General features: G+C 39.0%; 1 pseudogene; it reads left to right on the top strand.

Moving 5' to 3' along the window:
* Positions 1-510: 510 nt before the first annotated feature.
* On the top strand, positions 511-27,335 carry LOC103255215 (annotated as a pseudogene).

Genomic DNA, 27,335 nt, shown 5'->3' with positions numbered 1-27,335 from the left:
GCGTTTTTTAGAATGGTTTTGTTTCCATTTTGCTATTGAAAAGTCCTTTTAGACCCCTTTGCAACTTGCAATGATGCACTCACATAAACTGATACATGATGCCTGCTTCTGCTATTTTTCCTCTGCTTCACTTGGCAATTAAACACATGATTTCCCTGCAAATGACTATAATTTTTTGCTTCCATAATATTTATGTCAACTCCAAAGGAGCTGGGAGTTGGCATCCTGCAAACCTGACCATCTGAGGCAATGGCAGCAGCATGTAATTTCATCTGGATCCACTAATTACTGGATGATCAGAGCACCAGAAATAAAAAATCATATGCTGAAAAACCATAATGCGTGCCCTCAGCTGGCTAAATCAGTAATTTGAAACTGTGCGCAAATGAGTACATCACTTTCTGAGTGATTTATTGCTGTTTTGGGAATACATACTGAGCTTTGAAAATATTTCATTTGACCTGAACTGCAAACTTGGAGAGGAATGTGACTCAAAACGCCACTCAGACGATGTCAGGAGGTCTGGAGAAGTGGTCCTGTTCACGTCCAAAGGTATGACCAGAGAGCTTGTGTTCTCCAGAACCGTCCATGAGATTGTCTGGACATGGAGGCAGTAAACTGAAGGCAGAATTCAGGCTCTGACGCGCCCGTGGTTATGAGTGTGTCTACATTTGGGCCTCATGGAGAGAAGATGCGGTGTCGTGTAAGCTTGGGTTGCATCCCAGGAACTGCCAGTCTCCTCTTTCCACATTCTAAGTCCACTGAACCTTAAACAGTAAAGTAGGGCAGTTGCCTCGTTTGCATGTAACACAACTGAGATCTAGAGAGGTAAAATTACGCTGCCCAAATGATACACTGAAAGAGAGGCAGAGGCCAACTAAGGAACCTGGCCCTTTCATTCCAGTCACTTCCGCCTCACCACCCAAAGTCCTGGCTGTGTTCACAGGTTGGTTTCCCGCTTCACTGTAGAGGATTCACCCTGGCTTGCTCACCGGTCCCTCCCTGCTCAAGGCAACTGTCCTGATGAACAGACTCTGGCTTCACAGAAGCTCTTCCCTGCTCTGGATCTCCTACGACATTCCAGGTTCACATTCACTTGGAGACATTTAGTGGGCATGAATGGATGTACATTCGGATTTACCATTCCCTAGGCCCTGGATATATTAAAGCAGCATACAGTCCAGTCCTGCTACTCACAGTCGTTCTATTCCATAAAGTCTCCACAAATACTGATTTAGCAAATACTGAACTGTGTGCCCCTAATGGAAATATAGGGCTAGGTTTGTGAGAGCTTTCCCTCACATTTTATCAACTGAGCAATACAGAGTCATGTTTTATGTGTAAAGATACCATGCTTAAGATATATTGTTGGCCAGGTGTGGTGGTTCAGCCTGTAATCCCAGCACTTTGGGAGGCCAAGCTTGGTGAGAGGATTGCCTGAGCCCAGGGATTCAAGACCAACTCGGGCAACTTGGTGAGACCTCAACTCGCCAATAAATCACAAAAACTGGCTGAGAGTGGTGGTGTGCATCTGTAGTTCCAAATACGTGGAAGGCTGAGGCGGAAGGATCACCTAAACCCAGCAGGTCAAGGCTGCGGTGGCCGTGAGCGTGCCACTGCACTCCAGCCTGGGCGACAAGAGTGAGACTCCAACTAAAAAAAAAAAGATGTATTGTTGATTCACTAGTGTTGAACTCACAACCAATAGCACTATAACGTGTGCTTGAATAAAGCTTATCTAACACATATATTTCCTCAGTAAGGCACATTACATCCTTCTTGAGCTTAGGACATTAAACAGCATTTCTGCACTACACTTGGGAGTCATTTTAAATGATGAAATCAACACCAAAAATACAATTTTTAGAAGGACACTAGATAGACCATGAAAAGGACATTCGCTTACAATCTGAGAACTGAAACAAAGAGAAAGAGCATTTCCTTGTTTGACCCCACCTGGGAATGTGCACACCAGGAAACTCAAATGTTCTGCCACTCTACATCTCCATGAGTGACCACAAGTGCCACAAGTACTGATTTTAGACTTACAAATAAATTTTAGCAAGTAGTCATTTATAAATACAAAATCCATGAATAATATTATCCCTCTTTAGTCTTGACGCTCAATAAAAAACAGCACTTTATTAACAGATGCAGAAAACCCATTAGAATTTAAAATTGAGTGCACTTGGGTGTGCGCGCATAGACACACACACACACACACACACACACACACACACACACACACACACCCTTATCTCCTTATCTTTATTTTTCTCTGAAGCAATTATCACCATCAAAGACACTATGTATTTGGCTTATCTACTTCTGTCACAAAATTATCCAAAACTTCTAAATGAGCAAAAGAGATTACTGGGTGTTCTTTCAGTGTACTGCTGGAATTCACTGCTCAATTGTCTGGCCATTTACAATTTTGTAGGAACAGAAGTTAACTTGTAAATTTTTGTTGGGTAGAGATGCGAATGACGCCTTTCTGGAGGAAGAGATAAAACCAAAGTTTATGGTTTATGACCCTGCTGGTCATTATCTGATCTTGTATTCTAACATTGACTGTAAACATGCAACTTCTTGAATAATCTTTAAGCCTGTTTTAGCATCTGACTGATCCGCTTGCGACACAGTTTGAACGTTTGTCCCCTCCAAATCGCTTGTTGAAATGTGGCTTCCAATGTGGGAGGCGGGGCCTGTTGGGAGGTGTCTAAGTCAAGGGGGTGGAGGCCCTCAGGAAGGGCTGGTGCTGTCCCCATGGTAATAAGTGACTTCTTGATCCATTAGTTCACCCCAGCGCTGGTTGCTTAAAAGAGCATGGCACCCCTGCCCCTCTTCCGCTGCCTCTCTTATCATGTGTCACCCTAGCTTCCCTTCATCTTCTGACGTAACTGGAAGCTTCCCAAGGTCCTCACCGGAAGCAACTGCTAGCACCATGGTTCTTATGCCAAATGAACCTATTTTTAAAAAGTAAATTACTCAGTCTTGGGTAACCCTTTCGTAGCAGCACAGAAAGGACTAAGACACCTTGTTCATTAATAAGCTGAATACAGCCTTTGACATGTATCTATTTTTTATTTGCAAGACAGTCACCATTTGACCCTCATGAAAATTGTGTCTTAACACTTTGTTTATTACCTGTCTCCCCAAATTAGAATAGATGTTGAACAAGGAAGGAATGTTTATCTGTATTACAGCGTCAACTACCATTCCAGTCATGTTGTGTGTACAAAACCTTGTAAATTGAGAATTTCACTTTCAGAAATTCTCAATCATCTTTGACATAGTTCTTCTGGCTGAAGACTACTTGTAAACATGATTCTGTCAATCTCTGCTCTTCTTTGACTTTGTTTTTTCTTCCTAGAAAGAGCTAAAGGTCACGTAGGGAAAGAAAAAGTTGTTTAAATCTGTTGCTGTCTTGAGACTTCCTTCTTGGCCCAGGTTCAAGACATGACAAAGTACTTAAGTGGAATGTCTATTGGGAAAGAAAATGAGTCCCTGAAAATAATAATATGAGCAGAGACAGGTCACCTCAAAATAAACTGAAAACTACTGTCTAGCAAAAAAAAAAGTATTTGATAGTTTCCATCTATTCGTTAACTAAAGGAGTTTTTATGGGAAATTTGATCAAATCATTTCAGACCAAACTTTTTGGCCCTCCAACCAGGGATGAAAGAAAGAATGAAAAAACCTATTGGAACAGGAAGAAAATGATTGAGGACTGATTTTTCCAGTAATCAACCTAAATACCTGCTTTGGCTGCTTGGTTTAGTGATTTTTGGAAGAAATAAATGGGGGGGGTGGATATAGGGAGAGGAAAAAGATCCCCAAAATCCATCAAAGTAAGAACTTGAGCTTTAAAAACACACTAAGCAGGGTCCTAGGAGCACTATTCAATAGAAACACTAGGAGCAACAGATGTGAAGCACAAACATAATTTTAAGTTTCCCAGTAGTCACATTCAAAAAAGTAGAAATAGTATCTACTGACAGGTATGTGGACCCCTGATGGACTCCTAGCCAGAGTGATCAAGAAAAAGAGAGGAAAAGCCCAAATAAAAACAACCAGGAATGCAAAAAATCAAATCACAACAGAACCTGAAACAATAAAAAAAAATTATCAGAGAGTGCTATGCACACCTGTATGGAAACGCACTCGAAACCTAAATGAAATGGAGGACTTTCTGACATCACACAACCACCCAAGTTTGAAATAAGAAGAAATTGAGACATTAAATAGACCAAAAACAACCCAGGAAATCAACTCTGTCATAAGAAAACTACCTACAAATAAAAGCCCTGGACCAGACAGCTTTCCAGCAGAGTTCTACAAAACATACAAGGAGGTGCTGATACCAATCCTGTTGGAAGTATTCCAACTGAGAAAGATGGAACTCTCCCCAAATCATTTTATGATGCTAACATCATACTGATACCCAAATTGGCTAAAGATTCAGCCAAAAAAAGAGGGCTACAGGCTAATATCCCTGATGAACATAGATGCAAAAATACTCAGCAAGATTCTAGCAAATCCGATCCAACAACACATCTCAAAAATCATCCACCATGACCAAGTAGGCTTCCTTCCCAGGATGCAGGACTGATTCAACATCCGCAAGGCCATAACAGTAATTAAACACATCAAAGGATGTAAAAATAGAAATCACACACGATTAAATCATTAGATACTGAAAAAGTTTGGGTTTTTGGGTTTTTTTTCAAAATCCAGCATTCCTTCTTGATAAAAACCCTTGAACACCTAGGCATAGAGGGAGCATACCTCAAAATAGTAAGAGCCAGTTACGGTAAACCCACAGCCAACATATTGCTAAACAGACAAAAATTGGAAGCATTTCCCCTGAAAACTGAAACAAGACAAGGCTGCTCACTTCCATCCTCCTGTTCAACATAGGGTTGGAAGTCCTAGCTAGAGCAATCAGAAAACAGAAGCAAATCAGGGGCATCCAAATAGGAAAAGAGGAAGTCAAGTTATCCCTCTTTGCTGATGATATGATTCTATACCTCAAAAATCCAAAATAATTTGTCAAAATCTTCTTTCACTGATAAAGGATTTTGGCAAAGTCTCAGGGTACAAAATAAATGTGCAAAAGACAGTCGCATTCTTATACACCAACAGCAAACAGGCAGAGAACCAAATAAAAAGCACAATCCTATTCACAATAGCAACAAAAATAAAATGAAATGGCTTGGCATCTTCCTAACGAGAGAAGTGAAGGATCTTTACAACAAAAACTACAAAACACTGCTCAAAGAAATCAAAGATAACACAAACAAATGGAAAAATAGTCCATGCTCGTGGATTGGAAGAATCAAGATTGTTAAGATTCTACCCAAGGCAATCTACAGATTTAATGCAATACCCATTAAATTACCAGCATCATTCTTCTCAGACCTGGAAACGACAATACAGAAATTTATCTGGAAACATAAATGACCACAAATAGCCAAAAGAATCCTTGGCAAAAGAAATAAAGCGGGAAGTATCACACTTCCAGACTTTAAACTTTATTATAAGGATACAATAATAAAAACAACCTGGAATTGGTACAAGAACAGGCATATCGACCAGAACAGAGATTCCAGAAGCAAAACCTCAATTTCTCAACCAACTCATCTTTGACAAAGCCTCCACTTACAACCACTGAGGAGAAAATAACTTATTCAGTAAATGGTGCTGGGAAAACTGACTGACCACATGCAGGAGATTAAGACAAGATCCCTATCTATCACCATACACAAAAAAAAATCAACTATAAAGGGATCAAAGACCTAAAAATAAAACCTCAAACTATAAGAACCTTAGAAAATGCAGGAGGCACCCTTATGGAAATTGGAAATGGCAACCAATTTCTGATCAAAACCCCAAATGCCCATGCCATAAGAGATAAGATAGACAAGGGAGACCTCATCAAACTGACCATCTTCTGCAAAGCCAAAGAAACCATCAAGAGAGCAGGGAGACAGCTTACAAAATGGGAAAAAATATTTGCCAACTGTTTACCTGGCAAAGGCCTAGTTATCTAGGATCTACAAGGAACTCAGGCATGACAAAAAGAAAAAAATAAACAGCCCTATTAAAAAGTAGGCGAAAGAGATGAGTAGACTCTTCTCAAAAGAAGTATGAGTAGCCAACCAATACATGAAAAAATGTTCAGCCTCACTCCTCATCAAAGTAATGCAAGTTAAAGCCACACTGAGATATCACCTAACTGCCGTCAGGATGACTATCATGGATAACTCAAAACAACAGATGCCGGAGACAATGTAGAGTAAAGGGAACACTTCTACACTGTCGGTGAGATTGCAAACTAGTACAACCTCTGTGGAAAACAGTGTGGCGATTCCCGAAAGATCTAAAAGGTCAACCCTCCATCCAACCCAGCAATCTCCATTCTGAGAATATACCCGGAGGAACTCAAATCACTATATGAAAAAGATCCCTGCACACACATATTTATTGCAGCATTATTCACAATAGCAAAAACATGGAACCAACCGTGCTGCCCACTGAAAGAGGACCAGCCAAAAAAAAATGTGGTACACATGCACGATGGAATGTCACACAGCCATAAAGGACAAAATTATGAGCTTCGCCGCAACTTGGATGAACTTAGAGTCTATCATACTCAGTGATCTATCACAGAAACAAGTACTGAAATACTATTATTTCAACATGTAATCATTATTTAAAAATTAATGAAATGTTTTGCATTCTTCTTTTTTATACTAAGTTTTCAAAATGCCGTGTGAACATCACACTCACTAAGGATTGCAATTCAGGCTGCGCATCAAGTGTTCAACAGCCTCACATAGCTTGGGGCTACCATATTGGTCTGCGGAGGTCTGCAAAGAGGCCATTCTTTTTCACACAGCCCTGGGCGAGTCATACACCCTCTGGTAATAATGTTACAGCCAGGGATGTTCTCTTTATATGGCTAGTAGAAGTGAGATCACCAAAATGTATCAAAATGCCACCAGAGCACACAAGAGTGATGATTTTCTTTTTTCACTTTGACTCCTGTAAAGAATCGGGCTTTAGGCCATACCTTTCATCAGATATGCAGCCCTGAAGCAGTTTCTTCCTGAGAGTTTTCTGTCGTCCATTAGTTACTTCAGTCGTGAAGGCAGTTTTTAAAAAACGATTTAGAGTCACATGAAGGGTGAGATCTTATTACCGCACATTATCCTTTGCATTTTTACACTTATTGAGCTTTGACTGGTTCTTTTAGAGTCTATGCGGCTAAAAATTATTTTCTGAGTCCTCAAATCGTTCTTTTCCCCGTACACTCATGTTAACCTAATGGCCATAATCGTTTCTAATGATAACCGTCATTATCCTTCATATTTATATTGGCTTTTCACACATATTATATTGTTTGTGGCTCAGAGCAATCTCATGGGGTTCCAGTTTACAGGGGAGGAGATTGGGATTCCCATAGGGTTCAGAGGTTTGTCAAGGTCATACAGTTTTTTTACAGGAAGAGAAACAATCAGAACTGAATCCAGTCTTGGTTCATAAAACCATTTACACAAAGATATTTCCTGAAATGAACTATCAGATATTTTGGGTGCTGTTTTTGTTGTTGTTGTTGTTGTTTCTTTAGAGAAGTTAGTTATAACATTGCTGATACATAATTGTGAGAATTAGCAGCATAAGTATTTTCTCATGAAATTTTCTTGAATTTAAGTCGTTTTGTTTGCCTATTAAACAAATCATCATTTAAGGATTTTTTTCTGTCTCCCAAGGCTGCCAAAGGCAATGACTGGGAACTATTCAAGAGTGAGCAACTCTTCGCTTACTGTCTGGCTCACAGCAAGCAAAAAATATTTTGATGGATGAATAATGCACAAATTTGCTGCCACCCTTTCAAATACCCTTACAGTGAAGCATTGAAGAAGGGACATGTTATAGAGAGCATTTGACTTCTTTCGTGGAAGAGGAAACTTACGCACAAAAAAGGTTATTTTGGGACAACACTGTTAACAGAAATATCATCCAAGTCACACATGTGATCTTAGATGCCTTAGTCACCACATTTTTAAAAAAGATTTAAAAAAATAAAATTAATTTTAATGATCCATTTTTTATTCCAATATGTCTAAAATATTATCAGTTCAACACAAAGCAAACATCGTTTTTCATTGCTAGTGAGACATTTCCCCTTATTTCATTCATTTGAAATCTTGGACACTGGGTGTGTACGTCCATATCGCAATTCAGACTGGCTGCCTTCCGGGTGCCCACCAGATACATGTGGCTATTTCACAGGATGGTATGGTCTCTACAGAGAAAGAAGACTCAGCCCTCTTCTCACCATCACACAGACGTCGCTTAAGCCTCCTCCCATACCCCCATATCTGGTACCAGAGATAAACATTTGAGGAGAAAAGTCAAATGAGGCTCTCAAACTGTCACATATTAGAAAGCTAAACTGAGAGATTAAATGCACAAATGGACAATGGCCAGCCGTATATGACAAAAGAACTCTGACCTACAACCTGTAGCAGCAAGCAACCAGACAGACATGCCAACCTCTACAGCATTGACTACCAGCATTCACAATGTTTGCCCCTTCTTCCAACTCAGGACCAACCAGAGGAAGCCAAACATACTCCCCAAACTCTCTAGATAAGTTGCCCACTTCTAGGCAGCCCTCTGCAGCTTCCCCATGCGAATGCCTCCAGTCAGGGCACACCCAAAGCTTTCCCTTTTTTCCATTAAAAGCCTTCCCACTCTCCTGTCTGCCTCTTAGTCTGTGGCAAACACAAATGACAAATGATGGTGGCCATTGCCTTTGCAATCTCTGAATAAAAAACCTCTATTTGCTCTCATATGAGTAGTCTTCATAAAAATCTTTTATTAGCCTTTTCATAATGACTGACATAATCAAACATCCCCCCAGTTTTCCTTGTGGGTTCAGTTTTTCATTATATTTGCATCATTCATTTACTCTATGACTCTTTGCTATTTTTTACTAGGTGTCAGCCATTATGCTGAGTATTAGAAACTAAGCCAGGGACCAAAGATTCCACATTGGAGATGAGGCATTTCTCCTTATCTGTTTTTAATCGTTTTATGATTATTCCGCATGCTACTTCAGTAAACATTCCTACATGGTTTCTGGTACTCCTTCAGCAAGAGAGGAAGGGAATAACAATTGCCTATTAAATAAAATAACTATGGCTCACTCAGAGGTAGTTTAAGTAATTGTTCTCTAAAGTTGTGTTTATTAAGCATTCTCCTTTTGCACAGGCAAGGAACTGTGCTAAGATTTGATTGCATTAGACTTGAAATGATTCACTGTGGCTGAATTATAGACAATTCAAGAACCAGAAGTGCTTTCTTTACTTTGGCACTTTAAAAAATGTTACTAAAATTATTCTTAAATCTTAGAAAATATACATTGACTCATATTTTAATTTTATAGCTATTTGAACACTATGCATTTTTCAATGATTCTTTCATTTAATGTACTTCACTCTACATGGATTTTTCTCTGATTAAGAAAAACTCAGAAATTAACTTAAATATTTGATAAAATAACAAAAGAAGTGTTCTGAGATCTGGAATCTGTATGTATCCGTATTTCATTTCCCTTCATAGTGGTTTAGGTAGGCCACCTGAAAAATTACTTCAAAAATATCTTAATTAGTAATGATATGTATGCTATTATCACCTCCTTATTGCCAATTCCCTTGACATTCTCATACCTAGCTGGTCCAGCATCATGAAATCTAGACAGACTCAATTCACTTGTAGTGAAGGCAAATACTTACTGACCTCACTTAATGATACAAAGTCAAGTTTACCTTTCAAGTTAGTTTAGAGACTTTTAAAAATTGTATATTTTATAAAATTCTAGTGTACATTTCAAATAAAGCATGAAAATTATAGTAATACACATTCATCCAAAAAAGACATGTAAAAACATAAAAACTAGCCAGGCGTGGTGGCTCAAACCTGTAATCCCAGCACTTTGCGAGGCTGAGCCGAGAGAATTGCCTGAGTCCCGTAGTTCGAGACCAGCCTGGGCAACTTAGTGAGACCTCATCTCTACAATAAATCAAAAAATAAAATAAAATAAAATAAATAAAAACTTTTGAATTCTTCAAAATAAAATAACATCACATACCAAAACTTTTTATTATTATTCTCAAAAGAGACTCTGAAATCTTGGATAATTGGAATACACTCTAGGCATTAACAGTCAGTAGTAGAGTTTTTGTTCATCCCATGTCAAAGATGAGCTTCCATTCAGAACTTGACCACAAATCAGATACCTCTTGGTCCCAATGAGTTTAGATTATTGGATAACTTCTGAAAATTACTTCAGTTTTGTGCAGCAAGTTAACCCTTCAATAGTGAACAGAGAAATCAGTGAGGAATTCATACTCTGATAACCCTCTGTTAGTTCACTGGCTCAGTGATCAATTTCCCTGAATCTGTATAAATCACACTTAGTCACGCAAGGACCTCTCTGGCGCTGCAAAGAGCATCTCTCCTGGTAGTCTGTCTGTCTGGATCTCACACAAACTAAAAAGACTCTTCCTCAGCCTTAGAAGCAAGTTCCTGAAGATCAAGGATAAAAGATGGTGAGAGACAGACATGAAGAAACATATTACCTGGAGAAGCTGGTGGTTCTAGTCTAAAGCACATAAAGAAATTTGGTCATTGGGACTATTTAATTTCTTTTTTTTTTTTTTTAAGTCCAAGTCTCATTCTGTCGCCCAGGCTGGAGTGTAGTGGCTCGCTCATGTGAGCCATCACACCAGACCTTGAACTATTTAAAATTTTCAAGGGACATCCCAACAAGTCTAAGTAAGGTCTTAGTGTCATATCTTCCTCTTAGACTTGTGTTGAACAGTTCTTCAATAGGAATTGTTAGTCTGAGAGATTCAACTAAAAAAATAAATAACAGAATATGTTATGGGAGATGAGTAATATGAATGTCATCCAATAACATGGGTTTCACTGAAATGAACTCCCACTTCTTTGTATCTCCTGCAGTTCCCCTGGAACTCTTAAACAATTTGATCAGTTCAGTCAAGTTCTACCAATCTCTCCAATTTGCAAAAATACAAATTAACATGTGGAACCCAGTAGCATTTTTTGTCACACAATTTAGTTTAGACACACCTAAAGGTTAAACAAAGAAACCTTAAAGATGAATAGACATCACAACACTTCAAAGGGTGGAAGGATAATTTTTCTTTACACAGATTTGTTTTCAATTTAAAAAAATCAGTGACGTACACAACTGAAACTGGCAGCATTTTGAGCAACGACTGTTTCTTGATTTGTTGTAAACAAGCTGCTTTACCTCAGCTAGATTATCTGTAAAATGGAAATACTGTATAATAGTATTTCACAGAGTCACTGCAAGGATTAATCACAGAACTCATGATATATGCAAAATATACTTTAAAAACTAAAAGCTGGGCAACCCCCTCAGACCCCCTCCCACTGTGGAAGCTTTTCTGTCCTCTCAATAAATCCTGCTTTCTCAAAACAAAACTAAACTAAAAGCTATGGCACACTTCTGGCCCTTTAAGTCTATCTAGCAGGCTTAAACTTGCAGGTGGCAGTATGCTTAAAGGACAGTCCTGCTGTCCTACTAAAGTGTTACTGTAAACCTCCCAAGGACTTTTCAAGCAATTGCATTTATCTCCTTCACTTATTCCCAACCCGGCTTTGTTCACATTCTGACTTTGCTGAACTCTGAGCTTCTAACACCCCACTCTGCCCAGACTCTGAAACTCCTCCCAGAATAAATGTTTGATTTCAAATAATTTTAGATTTGCAGAAAGATTGCAAAGATAGTACACATATTTTCCCATATTGCCCTCGCCCAACTTCAATTTCCTCTAACGTTATCTCATGTTGCTGTGATACATTTGCTAAGTCTAAGAACCAAAATTGGTACATTGCTATTAACTACACAGTAGACTTTTTTCTTTCACCTGTTTTTCCATTAATATCATCTTTTTCTGTTCATAGACCAATTTTAGGAAACCACACCGCATGGAGTTTACATGTCTCTTTAGTCTTCTCTGTCTCTGACATTTTCTCAATCTTCCTTTGTTTTTAATGACCCTCTGAAGAGTATTGACCAGGTATTTTGTAGAATGTTTCTCAGTTTGGGTTAGCACGATGTATTTATCTCACCATTAGACTAGGCTTAGGGTTTTTTAAAAGAATAGCCACAAAGGTAAATCACCCTTCCTCATTACAGCATACCAAGAGTATCTGATATCCACATGACATCATTGGGATATTAACCCTAAGGGTAAGGTAGCTTTAATATTTAGCAGGTTCTCCACTGTAAAGTTACTTTTCCCTCTAGCCTTTGGAAGTATGACTTTTTGAAGGCAGGCAGGTTTTTAAGAGGCAGGTTGATTTTAAAAATGCTAGAGAATCCGAAGGAGGAACAATCAAAGGGGTAGGAAGAAAACCCAGAGAGAATATTGTTCTTGTATCCAAGACAAAGGCATTCCAGGAATTAGGGCATAGTCAACAAAGTCAAATGCCCCAAGAAGCAAAGTAAGACAATTACTGAAAAATGTCAAATAGAAGGTACGATAGCTTGTGTTTTAACTGTGTGATGGATGGGCTAATAACAGAAAGTGGACATAAAGTGTAAATAACATATTCTCAAAACTTGACTTTGTGAAGGAAGTGTGTGGAATCAGTGGTAGCTAGAGACTTGGAGTCAAAGAAAGCTATTGAGCATTCTTTTGTTTTGTTTTCAAAACAAGAGACTTACAAAGATTTGTATGCTGTGGAGAAAGAGCTCAGAAGGAGGGAGAGGCATGAGATGGAGGGGTTGAGGTTCAAGATCTAGGCACCTTCGCTGTGTAGAGTAAGTGTACATGGACTGTCACAATAGCTATTATCAGTTGAGTCAGTCTTCATTGGGTAATAGTTCTGAATTATTACTGATTGGCTTGTCAAAAATGCGCAGAGATTTAATAAGACAGAGACCACCAGCTCAGAAAGCACATTCTACAAGGATACCTGCATAATGAACATTGGTATACCTAACCCTGAATTGTACCCCACATTTTTAAAACAAAAAAAAATTTTTTTAAGTTATTTCTTAGATCTGTCCAAATCTCCAAGAAGCTGTTCTTTCAGAATTTTGGTTAACTTGTTTTAAGCAGGACAATTTAGTAACTCTCATGCCTTAGGTAAAATGGCTTTTCAATAAAGCCAGGCAGAGCACTGGCCAAGAAGATCAGAGACGGGACAGAATTTTTTGGTTTACATTGACATTCTATTTATCTTTAATAAACTCCTTTGGTTCTAACGCTTTTGTTTGTTGGGTTTTTTTTTTAATTATAAAGATGTGGGGTACAATTCAGGGTTAGGTATACAAATGTTGATTATGTAGGTACCCTGGTTGATGAGGTGTGCCCCTCCCTCCCCTAGCAGTTTCCCTCAACTGCCAATCCCACCCCCTGCTGATAGTTTCCCATTACTGCCAACCGTTTTCCTATGGTATTATAATAGTTCAAAGTCCACTTATGAGTGAGAACATATGGGTCTATGTTCTTTGTTTCTGTGATAGGTCACTGAGTATGATCGACTCCAAATCCATCCAAGTTGCTGCGAAGTTCATATTTTTGTACTTCTTTATGGCTGCATAATATTCCATTGTGTATCTGTACCACATTTTCTTTATCCAGTCCAGTTTCAATGGGCAACATGGTTGGTTCCATGTTTTTGCTATTGCGAATAGAGCTGCAAGAAACATACATGTGCAGGTATCTTTTTTGTAGAATGATTTGAGTTCCTCTGGGTATATGAGAAAGCATAGTATATTTTCTATGAAAAGTACTACTGCTTTTTAGCAGCTTGAAATTAGTAAATAAAAGCATAACAGTGCTTTATTTTTTTCATAAGATTAAAATTCATTCAAATTTTCTTATTTTCCCTGGGACAAACACAGAGGTTGTTATGGTGATAGTGTTGGTAGCCTTTGAGGAGAATGTCAGCAATTCCAATAAAATAAGTAGATTTTTTTTTTTTAGTTGGAGTCTCACTCCATTGCCCAGGCTGGAGTGTAGTGGCACACTCCTGGCCACCACAGCCTCCACATGCTGGACTCAGACGATCCTTCCGCCTCACCCTTCCAAGTAGCCGGAACTACAGGCACGCACTACCATGCCCAGCTAATTTTTTGATTTATTGTAGAGATGAACTTTCCTAGTTGCCCAGGCAGGTCTCGAACCCAGGGGCTCAGGCAATCCACTCGCCTCAGTCTCCCAAAGTGCTGGGATTACAGGCTGTGTCACCGAGCCTGGCCAATAAGTAGATTTTTTGATGTATGTTTTAAATATGAGTTAAAATACAGCATAGGACAAAAAACATTTAATAAAATGAAACCATGGAAATTTAACACAATGGGCAACTTTGGACAAAACTTATGAATACATTATTTGCTACAATTGAGCAATTTTTCTTCTGAGAATTTATATGAGTACTTATAATGAGTTAATGAGTAAATGAATGTGTTATGGGTGCATACTATAAAGTTGAAAAAAATTCACATTTTTAATATTTTCAGCAGCAGCAAAACATCAAGATCATACACTAAGCTAGAACGCTGCTCAGGGAAGAAGGATCTCTTCTAAAGGTCAAGTTTAAGTCTTATTCATGTTTTTGTCTCTAGCACTTGGTGCAGTGCCTGAATTCAAAATATTTTTTCTTGACTGTATTAATAAATGATTGAAGAACTCTGAAATATAATAACTAATCATATGAATCCATGAATAATTAAACATAAGTAGAAAAATTAGGTTTACTAGGCATCAGTCTTATTCTTAAACTCTGGACTATCAAACTGTCTCTAACTAAATAGTGTAGTAGTTTTGAAGAAGCTTAAAACATACGGACAGAGAATTACTCAGAGCAATGTACTTAATCGTGAGCAAGCTGTTTTACTTGTATGTGAGGGAAATCAATAAACTGATTAATTTTATCTCATAAAGCCAAGACAGAATTTATATAGGAGAAAAAAGAGAGAAGGAGAGAAAAAAGAGTTGAGGAACAGTGACTTCTGTTTACACATTTTGAAGCACATTGATTACTTAGAAAGGTCAGGTTGACCTTGAGTAAGCCGGCGAAGTGTGTCAAAGAACACAATTTGAAAGGTCTAAGCAAAGGCAGTAAACTGTGGCCTAAGGACCAAGTCTGGACTACAGGGAACCAACTGTGATCAGCCATGGCCCAGGGCAGCCATGCTCATTCATTTGCATATTGTCAATGACTGCTTTATACCACAGTGGTAGAACTGAATATCTACTGCAAAGATCACATCACTCAGAAAACCAAAAAAATATTTACTCTCTGGCCATTTACAGAACAAGTTGCCAACTTTGGTCTAAACCACACCAGTTGAAAGACAGAGATCATCAGACTGGATAAAAAAGTAAGACCTAACAATATATAGTCATCCAAGGGTATCAATGGGAAATTAGTTACAGCACTCCCAGCCCCCAATACCAAATTCATGAAAGACATTTATATAAAATGCTATAGTCCCTTAAATAAAATGGCATATATTTTGCATATAACCTACATACATCCTCTTACATACTTTAAATCATCTCTAGACTACCTACAATGCCTAAGACAATAGTAGTTAGGACACATTGTTTAGAAAATAATGACAACAAAATGTCTGTAATGTTCAAACAGACACAACCATCCTTATTATTCTGAATTATTTTTGATCTGTGGTTGGTTGAATCCAAGATGTTGAACCCATGGATGCAAAGAGCCAGCAGTAGTATCAATATAAAAAACAACTTCAATATAAATACCTAGGTAAGCTAAAACTGAAAACGTGGAAGAAAATATTTCACACAAACATTAATCAAAGAAAGCAAGACTAGTTGTTAATATTATTTAACAAAGCAAACTTCTGAGCAAAGAATGCTATCAAGAATAAAGAGGGGTGACTCAGGAGGTTGAGGCAGGAAGGTTACTTGAGGCCGGTAGTTCAAGGTTGTAGTGTACTATGACTGCACCTGCGACTAGTCACTGCACTCCAACCTGAACAACATAGCTAGATCCACCTCTAGAAAAGGAATACATAGGAACATTGCAAAATAACAGAGGAGGTTATTCTCCAAGAAGAAATAACTCCCTTAATGTTTATGCACACAACCAGAGAATTTCAAAATACATGTTGCAAAAACTGATGAAACTGAAAGGAGAAATATACAAATCCATAATTATAGTCAGAAACTTCAACACTCTTCTCTCAATAACTGATAAAACAAATAGACAAAAATTAGTAATTATGTAGAAGACTTGAATAACACCATCAAGCAACGAGACATTGAAATTTATGGACTACTCCAGCAATAAAAGTAGAATGCACATGTTTTAAATGCATTTTTTTCAAATGCTTATGCACTATATCATGAGCCATAAGACAAACCTCAAAAAATTAAGAGAATAAAAAACACACAAAATATTTCAGAGAAAAAGAGAACTAAACTAGAAATCAGTAACAGAAACAAATCTGGAAAATTCACAAGTATTTGTAAATTAAATAATACACTTCTAATAACATATGAGTCATAGAGAAACTATCTCACAAAAAATTTTAAAATATGTATTTGAACTGCATGAAAACTATTATAATATACTAAAATTTACAAAATGCAGCCATACAGTGCTTACATGAAGATTTAGATAATTAAATAATTATAAATAATTAGCTTAGAAAATATATTATTAAACAATTATAATATATTAAATAATTATATTAGAAAATAAGGAAGACAGGATTAAGATGGATGTCATGAGACAGCTAATATGAATATGTTTCTCCTACAGAATAAACAAAGAGAGAGAGTTTACTTAGCTCCCAGAGAGGAAAAGGACTAACGCACACCCCATAACTCATCAAAGAAGTGTTAATAGGTTGGGCATGGTGGCTCAGAATTGTAACACTAGCACTTTGGGAGGCCAATGAAGAGTGGAGTACTTGAGCCTAGGAGACAACAGCTTGGACAACATAGTGAAAACTCATCTCTACAAAAGTAAAAATGAAGAAATTAGTTCTGGGGTAGCCAGCAGTCCATACAAGTGGAGTTCTTTGGGTCCTTCCTCCTGCACTTTACTCGTAAGGTTTAACTGGGACTACAGGTATGTTGCACACGCCTGTAGTCCCAGCATGCAAAGTACCTGTAGTCCCAGCTTGGGATGCTGAGGTGAGAAGATCACCTGAACCCAGGGGACTGAGGCTGCCATGAGCCATGATCATTGCAATCATGCCACTGCACTCCAGCCTGGGTGACAGAAGTAGACTCTGCCTCAAAGAAAGAGAAGGAGAAATAATCACCACATAGTTCACAGAAGAGAAAAATAAATGACCTGGGGAACTAGTCAGACTCTCCTCTGGATCAGTCTCCAGACACAGTGGGGAAAGTGAGTAAGGGAAATTCAGGAGTCCTATGCTCCTGCAGCAAACTTGGAGAGAACCCCGAGCTTTGTGAGACCCTAGTTCCTCATAGCAGACTGTCTTACGCACAGCCATGCTCTGCCAATGCCTACATGGAGCAGTACAGAAAAAAAGAAAGCCCTGAGCAGCTCTGGCTGCCACATGCCAGAAACTCAACCCTTGTAGAGAGTTGCTTTCTAGTTAGCCTGGGAGGGGACGGGACTCAAGGTCAAACTCCATGGTGGCAGACAGTTCCTGTCTGGTACAGGCTGCCATGAGAACACGTCAGGCCCTGACACTTCAGACCCTGAGGCCGGCTGCACTTTGACATTCAGCAAGCAGACTGCCTCGGGTCAAGGCAGGGAGCCAGGTGAGATGCATCACCATAGCAACCTTTTGCTGGTATAAACTCTTCTCTGCCTTCACTGCACAACAGCATCATCCCAGTGACCTGGGACTCCCTCCTAATCCCCTCTGGGGTGCCAAGAGTCCACACACGTGGAGTTCTTTGGGTCCTTTTCCCTGTATTTTACTTGAAAGCTCAAAGCAGACAGCGAACTTAGGCAATCCCCAGAGCCCTGCCCTTCACCTAGTGTGGCTGGGCACTTCCTTGAGCATCCCAAGCCAGGAAGAAAGCCCACAGCCACCACTACAGCTGGCTCTCTCCACCAAGTGCTACCTCCTGGCCAGAGGTCAACAGCACAACCCATCACATCTGATATAATGCCTTGGCTATGAGGAAAGTCTGATCCCAGACCGTAGCTAACACCACTCTCTAAGCTACTCTGGCCACTAAGAAGTCCATGAACCAGTGCAGGTACCCAGCACAGGACTGCCACAGTGAGCAAATGAGAAACTCACCACACCAAGGTTATATATTCCCAAGGGAAACTTGCAGTGTTTATGACAGTCCCCTGCCACCTTCAAATAAAAAGAAATAGTCTACTCAAATGAGAAGGAACCAGAAATATATTCTGAAAATACCAACAAAAAAAAAAAAATCAGAGTTCTCCAACACTCCCAAAAGATCACACTAACTCTTCAGCAATGAACCCTAACCAAAATGAAATCTTTGAAATTCCAGACATAGAATTCAAAAGGTTGATTATAAAATTACTCAAAGAGCTTCTAGAGAAAATTGAAAACCAACATAAAGAAATTTTAAAAACTATTCAGGAAAATTATCCAAGAGATAGAGACCTTAAAAAAAATAAAAGCTAAAATTCTGGAAATAAAAAAAAATCATTTCAGGAAGCACAAAATGCAATGGAAAGTTTAACAGTAGACTAGATTAAGTAGAAAAAGGAATCTCAAAACTTGAAGACAAGTCTTCCAAATTAACCCAATCAGACAACAATAAATGAAAAAAGAATTAAGAGAATGGAACAGAGTCTCCAAGAAATGTGGGATTATGCAAAACATACAAGCCTAATCATAGGTATTTCTGAGAAAGAAAGAGAAAGCAACAGGTTTGGAAAACCAATTTGAGGGAATAAAGGAGGAAGACTACCTTGGCCTTTTCAGAGACTTAAACATCCAGATTTAAGAAGCCCAAAGAACCTCCCCAAAAATTAACTGCAAGAAAGTCATCCCCAAGGCATGTAATCATCCAGTTATGCAAAGTTAATGTGAAGGAATAAAGAAAAGAATTTTAAGAGCAGTGATACAAAAGCATCAAATAACTTACAAAGGTAAACCTATCAAACTAACAGCAGACTTCTCAGAGAAAACCCTACAAGTCACAGGAATTGGGACCCCATCTTCAATTTCCTCGAACAGAATAACAGTCAACCAAGGATTTTGTATCCCACAAAAACTGAGTTTCATAAATGAAGGAGAAATTAAGTCTTCCTTAGTCAAGCAAAGACTGAGGAAATTTGTCACCTCTAGACCAGCCCCACAAGAAATACTCAAATGAGTTCTAAGAACTGAAACAAAGGTCAAAATACGTGAGCAGAAAATGCTGTAAATCACAAAGCTCACAGGTCTATGGAACACCAACACAATAGAGAAATAAATAAATAAATAAATAAATAGATAAATAAATAAATAAACCAGATAACAACCAGTATGTTGAATGGAACAGTACCTTACAAATCATTATTAACTCTGAATGTAAATAGTCTCAATGCCCATCTAAAAAGATATAGAATGGCAGATGGATTTTAAAAAAACACAACCCAAATATCTGCTGCCTTCAAGAGACCAACTTAACACAAAAAGTCTTCTATAGATTGAAGGTAAAGGGGTGGGGAAAAAAATATTCCATGCAAATGAAAACCAAAAATGAACAGGAGTAGACAGTTTCATATCAGATAAAACAGAGTTTAACAACTGCAAAAAAGGAAAAAAGATAAATATAGTTATTATATAAGGATCAAGGGATCAGATCAACAAGAAGATATAACAATTTAAAATATATATGCACCTAACACCAGAGCCCCTAATTTTTTAAAACAAATTTTCCTAGACCTTGAAAAAGAGATAGACAGGCCAGGTGCAGTGGTTCACACCTGCAGTGCCAGCAAGAGGATTGCCTAAGTCCAGGGGTCTGAAACCAGCCTGGGCAACGTGGTGAGACTTCATCTCTATAATAAATTTTTAAAATTATCTGGGCATAGTGGTGCATGCCTATAGTTCCTACTACTTGGAAGGCTGTGGTAGAGGGTTCACGTGACCCCAGTAGGTTGAGTCTGCAATGGCTGTGAGCATACTGCTGCACTCCAGGCTTAACAACAGAGTGAGACTCCAATTCAATAAGAAAGAGAAAGAGACAACAATACAGTAATAGTGGTAGACTTCACTGACAGCAATAGACTGATCATCAAGGCACAAAGTCAACAAAGAAACACTGACGTTAAACTAAACACTAGAGCAAGTGGAGTTAACAGACATCTACAGAACATTTCACCTCAAAACTACGAAATACACTTTCTCATCAGCACATGGAAGATTCTTCCAGATAGACTGTACAATAGGGTCACAAATTAAGTGTCAATAAATTTTTAAAAATTCAAATTATATTAATACCTTCTCAGTTTAAAACTAGGAATTAACTCCAAAAAGAAGTTACAAAACCAAACAAAAACATGGAAGTTAAACAATGTGCTCTAAAATGAGCCTTGCATCAACAGTGAAATCAAAATGGAAATTTTAAAAATTTCTCATGACAAATGATGACAATGAAGCAAGTTATCAACACCTCCGGGGCACAGAAAAAGCTGAGCTCAGAGAAAAATGTATAGTACTTAAGGCCTACACTAGTAAAACTGAAAGATTGCATATCAACAACCTAATGTCATACTTCAAGGAATTAAAAATACACGAACAAACCAAACCTAAAGCTAGCAAAAGAAAAGAAATAACAAAAATCAGAACAGAACTAAATGAAATAGGAAATTTTTTAAAAATACAAAGGACCCATGAAACAAAAAGTTGGTCTTTGAAAAGATAAACAAAACTGATAGACCACCAGCTAGATTAATTAAGAAACAAAAAGAGAAGATTCAAATTAGATCAATCAGAAATGAAAATGGAGACATTACAACCACAGAAATTTAAAATATTATCTGAGACTATTATGAACACCTCTGCAAACAAACTAGACAATCGAGAGGAAATGGATACATTCTTGGCAATATACAACCCTTCAACCTTGAATCAGAAAAAAATAGAAACACTGAACAGATCAATAACAAATAGCAAGATTGAAACAGTCTCCCAACAACAATAAAAAATGTCCATGACCAGATGGACTCAAGCTGAATTCTACCAGACTTCCAAGAAGAACTGGTCCCAATTTTACTGAAGCCGTTCCACAAGACTGAAGAAGAGGGAATTCTCCCTAACACATCCTACAAAGCCAGTATCACTCTGATACCAGGAGAAGATGCAGCAAAGCCAGGAAAAGATACAATAATAAAAGAAAACTACAGACCAGTATCTCTTAAGAACATGGACGTGAAAATCCTTGGCCAGGTTAGGTGGCTCAGCCTGTAATCCCAGCGCTTTGGGAGGCCGAGGCAAGTGCATTGCCTGAGCCCACGGGTTTGAGACCCAGCTGGGCAACTTGGCGAGACCTCATCTCTACAATAAATCAAAAATCAGCCGGGCATGGTAGCGCACGCTTGTAGTCCCTGCTACTTGGAAGGCTGAGGTGGAAGGATCGCCGGAGCCCAGCAGGTCAAGGCTGCAGTGGCTGGGAGCGGTCACTGCACTCCAGTCTGGGTGACAGAGTGAGACTCCAACTCAAAAAAAAAAAAATCCTCAACAAAATATTAGCAAACAGAATTCAAAAGCACTTTTAAAAAAATCTACCATGACCAAAGGGTTTTATCATAGGGATGCAAGGGTGGTTTAACATACACAAATCACTAAACATGATCCACTACATAAACAGAATTAAAAACAAAAATCGTACAATCATTTCAATAGTTGCAGAAAAAGCATTTGTTAAAATCTAGCATCCCTTCATGATAAAAACCATCAGCAAAAGAGGCATAGAGGAACAGTTCTCAAAATAATAAAAGCCATATATGACAAACCCACAGTCAATGTAAATGTAAATGGAGAAAAGTTGAATGCATTCCCTCTCAGAACTGGAAAAAATAAGGGTGACCACTTTCTCCACTCCTATTCAACATATCATTAGAAATCCTAGCCAAAGCAATCAAGCAAGAAAAAGAAGTAAAGGATGTCTAAATTGGAAAAGAAGAAATCAAACTATCTCTGTATGCTGACAAAATGATCTTATACCTAGAGAATCCTATAGACTCCTCCAAAAGAATTCTGGACTTGATTAAATGAATTCAGTAAGGCTTTAGGATAAAACAAACAAACAAACATTGCACACAAATCAGTAGCACTACTATTCACCAATAGTGACCAATCTGAGAATCAAATCAAGAACTTAATCCCACTCACAATAGTGACAAAAGACTAAAATATCTAGGAATATATTTAACCAAGGAGGTTGAAGATCTCTACAAGGAGAACTACAAAACACCAATGAAAGAAATTGTAGAGGATACAAATGAATGGAGAAACATCCCATGCTCATGGATTAGAAGGATCAATATTGTTAAAATGACCACATCACCCAAAGCAATCTACAAATTAAATGCAATACCTATCAAACTACCAATGTCATTTTTAAACAGAATTAGAAAAAGCAATTCTAGCCAGGCTCGGCGGCTCAGCCTATAATCCTGCGCTTTGGGAGGCTGAGGTGAGTGGATTGCCTGAACCCGTGGGTTTGAAACCCACCTGGGCAACTTGGTGAGACCTCATCTCTACAATAAATCAAAAAAATAAAAATAAAAACTAGCTGGGTGTGGTAGCGCATGCCTATAGTTCCAGCTACTTGGAAGGCTGAGGCGGAAGGATCGCCAGAGCCCAGCAGGTCGAGGCTGCGGTGGCCGGGCGTGGCGACTGCACTCCAGTCTGGGCGACAGAGTGAGACTCCAACTCAAAAAAAAAAAAAAAAAAGGAAAAAGCAATTCTAAAGTTCATATTGAACCAAAAAAGAGCCTGAATAGCCAAAGTAATCCTAAGAAAAAAGAACAAAGCTGGAGGCATCACATTACCTGACTTCAAATTTACTACAAGGCTGTATTAACCCAAACAGTACTGTACTGGTACAAGAGCAGACACATGAACCAATAGAACAGAATGAGAATCCAGAAATAAACCCAAATACCCACAACCAACTGATCGTTGACAACGTAGACAAAAGCATACACTGAGGAAAGGATCCCCCACTCAACAAACCATGCCAGGAAAATTGGACAGCTACATGCAGAAAAACGAAACTTGATCTCTATCTCTCCCCATGTACGAAAATTAACTCAAGATGGATTAAAGAGTTAAATGTCAGAAGTGAAACCATAAAAAAACCTAGAAAAAAAACCTTGGAAAAACTCTTCTGGACATTGGCCTAGGCAAAGAATTTATGTTTAAAATCCCCAAAGCAAATAGCAACAAAACAAAAATAAGTAGAACTTAATTAACCTATAGTTTCTGCACAACAAAAGAAATTATCAACAGAGCAAAAAGGCAACCTACAGAATGAGAGAAGATATTCAAATACTATACATGTGACAGAGGACTAGTATCCAGAATCTACAAAGAACTCAAGCAAATCAGTAAGAAATTCAAACGACTTCATTAAAAAGTGGGCAAATAACATGAACAGACATCTCTCAAAAGCAGATATACAAATGGCCAATGAACATATGAAAAAAAATGCTCAACGTCACTAATCGTTGGGAAAATGGAAATTAAAACCATAATGAGATCCCAGCTTACACCAGTCAGAATGGCCCTTATTAAAATTTCAAAAAACAATAAATGCTGGTTCAGATACAGGAAAAAGGCAACACTTACACACTATTGGTGGGAGTATAAATTAGTACAACCTCTATGGAAATTGGTATGGAGATTTCTCAGAGAACTCAAAGTAGATCTACCATTTGACCCAGTGATACCACTATTGTCCCAAAGGAACAAAGGTAATTATATAAAAATTACCATGTAACTGCATGTTCATTGCAGCACAATCCACAATTGCAAAGATGTGGTATAACCTAAATACCCATCGACCGACCAGTGGATAATGAAAATGTGGCATGTGCACCCTATGGAGTACTATCCAGCTATCGAGAAGAATGAAATAGCAACAATTTGAACGGATTTAGGAACATCATCCTAAGGGAACTAACACTGGAACAGAAAACCAGAAACCGCATAGTCTTACATCAGTGGGAACTGAACTAAGGATCTGCAAAGATGTGGAGAGTGATATGGACACTGGCGATTCATAAAGCAGAGGTGCAAAGGATAGAGGAACGAAAAATCACCTGTTGGGTCCACTGTGCACAGGTGGGGGTGGTGGGTCCACTTAAAGCCCAGATTTCTTTGCCAGTATACAATGCAACCATGTAACCAAAAACTATGTGCATACCCTAAATCTACTGAAATTTTTTAAAGATTAAAAAAGGAAAAGAAAATTAAATCTCAAGTCAATGACCCTGTACGTTCACTTTAAGACATTTGAAAGAGAAGTAGGGGAAAATAAACCCCATAGAAATGGAAGGAATAAAATAATAAAGATAAAAACAGAAAAGAATGAAATTGAAAACAAAAAAGAACAGAAAGTCAGTGCAAACAAAATATAGGGTTTTTTTAAATAAATGAATAAAATGGGTGAACTTTTCCAGTCAAGAATAAGGCCAAAGGTGCAATAACTTTAGCAACAAAACAAAGACAGACTGATCTCTTTCAGAATGTGGGGTTGATCCCTCAGGTTTCACAAACCTCCAGGGAGCAACGAAAACAGCAAAGGCAGTCCAAAAAACCCCCAGAGAAACACAGCTTTCTCTTGCAGAGCCATCCTGACGGTGGAGAAATGAAGCCCAGACGGGTGAAACAGAGGCCCCTCTGCCAGTCTGTAAGATGTCAGCTAATAAATATATCTTCCAAAATATGACACAAATCAACGGGAAATTGTGGCAGCCCATGAGCCACTTAACTTTCTCCCCATTTGGGGGAAACTGATCGAGCTTCCCCTGTGTTGCCACATACATTAAGTCATTTGAGTCGCACAAGCCAGTGAGGTAGGGAGGACGGGGAGCCCTTTTTCCATCCAAGGAAACTGAGGTTCAGATAAGTTACTCCGCTCATTCAAGACCTCCTATTGAGCGAGCATTAAAGCCCAGATTCACACTCAAACTTTCCAATCTCTAGCGCCGATCCCTTCTCTCCACGCCAGGGCCCCCAAATTGGTCTGATTTTAAGAGTCACCTGGGGAGTTTGGCAAAAAATTTCAAATTCTAAACGAGCCTTTCCCCTGGTGATTCTGATTTGGCAGGTCTGAGATGGAGTCTAGAAATTGTGTATTTTTTTCAAAAGCTCACTAGGTGATTCTTATGATTGGGTCATCGGAGAGATGCTGACTAACACTGTCCCATCAGTCCCTTATAAAGAGGGATATTTATTCTCAGTTACTAGAAAGTGTTGACCAAAATGTTCGTTTCACTTCTCCACAGGAAGCTGCAAATTCTTCTAAGCCCCAGCCAAGTTATGAGGAGCAAGAGGAAGAGGAACCAGAGGACCAGTTTGATGTGGCAGTCAGTATAACTGATCCTGAGAAGATAGGGAATAGTATAAATGCGTATGTAGCCTACAAAGTTATAACACAGACGAGCTTACCAAAGTTCAGAAGTAAACAGTCTGTAATACAAAGAAGACCTATTTATAGGAAGTTTGGGGAGATACCACTTATAACAGAAATCTACAGCGTAGTCTCACATACGTACATGTATGTGTACATACAATTCAATAGACCCTAGGGTCATATGTAACACTTTACATTCAATGTCAGATTTTGAAATTATTTCATCAATTATATTTCCTTTGAATATAGTGTCCTCTTTGAAAACAAACTGAAACATTCATCTCAAAGTTCTTCATGCACATTAAAAATAATTTGCAAGACAAAATGAGCAAGAGAAATAATTTGTTCTGAAAAGCTAAAAAAAATTGGAACATCATTGTAAGAAACAAAGAACATCCAAATATAATTAATATGTGCAACCCAAAAAGAAGAAGAAGAAGAAGAAGAAGAAGATCTAGGTCTTACGAGAAGCTCTCAGAGAAACATTCTCAGAATGGCTTTCTTGTTCCTCCGCCAGCCGAGAAGAGCCTAACAGGAATGACAAAAGTGAAAGTTGGTAAGGAAGATTCTTCTTCTGCAGTTTCTTGAAAAGGGCTGAGTTCCATATGTTCTCACTCATAAATGGACCTTGAAAGGGATTGGCCGTAGTGGAAAACTGTCAGGGGAGGGGGGTGGGATTGGCAGTTGAGGGAAACTGCTAGGGAAGGGAGGGGCATACCTCATCAACAAGGGTACCTGCATAATCAGTGTTTGTATACCTAACCCTGAATTGTGCCCCACATCTCTATAATCAATCAATACATAAGAAAAATGGAGGGCTGCTTTACCTTTGGATTGTGAATCACCCCACTGTGTTGCAGGACCCCGACGTCAGAGAGTTCTTGGAAAAAGAAGAGCTGCCACGTGCCGTGGGTACCCAGACATAGAGTGGCACTGATCGCCTCCTGATGTTCAACAAAGGCCCAGATGCAGTCAGCAAAGTGCCCAACAAGATGAATGGACCAGACATTCGGTTTGAGGAGAAGCTCCAGGCGGTGGAGGGAGAGGAGCAGCGCATACAGAAACTGCATGCTGTTGCTGAAACTCTAGCCCGCCACGGGAAAGAGCTAGGGCTGAACACAGCCCAGTTTGCAAAGTGCCTGGCCATGCTCGGGAGCCCCGAGGACCACACGGCACTGTCCCGGGCACTCTCCCTCTCCCTGCTGGCTGAGGTGGAAGAAAGAATTGAGCAGCTCCACCAGGAACAGGCCAGCAGTGACGTCCTCCTACTTGCTGAGCCCCTAAGTGACTACAGTTGCCTCCTGGCCGTAGTCCACACCGCCTGTGACCAGCGCATGAAGAGATGGCAGGGCCGGCAGGATGGTCAGGTCCCACTGCAGAAGCAGCAGGAGGCCGAGGCTTGGCTGCGGTGGGCCAACAAGCCTGACAGGCTGCAGCAGGCCAAGGAGGAGGTTGCAGAGTGGGAGTCCTGGGTAACCCAGTATGAGAGGGACTTTGAAAGGATTTCAACGGTGGTCCAAAAAGAAGTGATACAGTCTGAGAAAGAGAAATCCAAGGACTTCAAACACCACATAGTCAAGTACCTTGAGGCAGAAGCAGCTGCTTTGCCAGTATTCGCAGAAGCAGCTGGCAAAGTACTAGGAGACGTACCTTCCTGAGGTGAGGGCCACCTCCTAA

Source organism: Carlito syrichta, unplaced genomic scaffold (genome assembly GCF_000164805.1).
Source record: "Carlito syrichta isolate Samal-C Ts95f unplaced genomic scaffold, Tarsius_syrichta-2.0.1 Scaffold287939, whole genome shotgun sequence".
In the NCBI taxonomy this organism is placed as follows: Eukaryota; Metazoa; Chordata; class Mammalia; order Primates; family Tarsiidae; genus Carlito; species Carlito syrichta.
This window is presented reverse-complemented; position numbering and strand designations above follow the sequence as displayed.